This window comes from Thalassophryne amazonica, chromosome 17, assembly GCF_902500255.1.
Source record: "Thalassophryne amazonica chromosome 17, fThaAma1.1, whole genome shotgun sequence".
Classification (NCBI taxonomy): Eukaryota; Metazoa; Chordata; class Actinopteri; order Batrachoidiformes; family Batrachoididae; genus Thalassophryne; species Thalassophryne amazonica.
In genome coordinates, this window is record NC_047119.1 from 2,226,310 (window position 1) to 2,227,508 (window position 1,199).

A 1,199-nucleotide genomic window follows, 5' to 3' on the forward strand; every position below is an offset into this window, starting at 1 on the left:
GACAGAAAGAAGCAGTCAGGTCAAGTGATCTGCTGAGCCATTTCTGTGCTTAAATATATTTAAAATAGGGGTGTAATGACACACTAGCACCAGGATTCCATATCACGATATGATACATATCACAATACCCCTATCACAGTTTGATACATATCATGATGCACCTATCATGATTCAAAACATATCACATCATGCCTCTCATGATTTGATGCATATCATGATATGATGCACCTATCACAATTCAATACCTGTCACAATACACCTATCATGATTCAGTACATATCAGAATATGCCTGGCATGATTCCATGCATATAATGATATGATACATATCATGATCTGTCTATCATGAGTCGATAAATATCATGATACACCTAATCATGATTCAATATATATCATAATAATCTATCACGATTTGATACATATCAATATACACTTATCATGATTCAACACATATCACAACAGACCTAATCATGATTCAATATATATCATGATAATCTATCACGATTTGATACATATCAATATACACTTATCATGATTCAACACATATCACAACAGACCTAATCACGATTCAATATATATCATGATAATCTATCATGATTTGATACATATCAATATACACTTATCATGATTCAACACATATCACAACAGACCTAATCACGATTCAATATATATCATGATAATCTATCATGATTTGACACATATCAATATACACTTATCATGATTCAACACATATCACAACAGACCTAATCACGATTCAATATATATCATGATAATCTATCACAATTTGATACATATCAATATACACTTATCATTATTATTATTCAATATATATCATGATAATCTAACACGATTTGATACATATCAATATACACTTATCATGATTCAACACATATCACAATAGACCTAATCATGATTCAATATATATCATGATAATCTATCACGATTTGACACATATCAATATACACTTATCATGATTCAACACATATCACAACAGACCTAATCACGATTCAGTATATCATGATAATCTATCATGATTTGATACATATCAATATACACTTATCATGATTCAACACATATCACAACAGACCTAATTACGATTCAATATATATCATGATAATCTATCATGATTTGATACAATATACACTTATCATGATTCAACGCATATCACAATAGACCTAATCATGATTCAATATATATCATG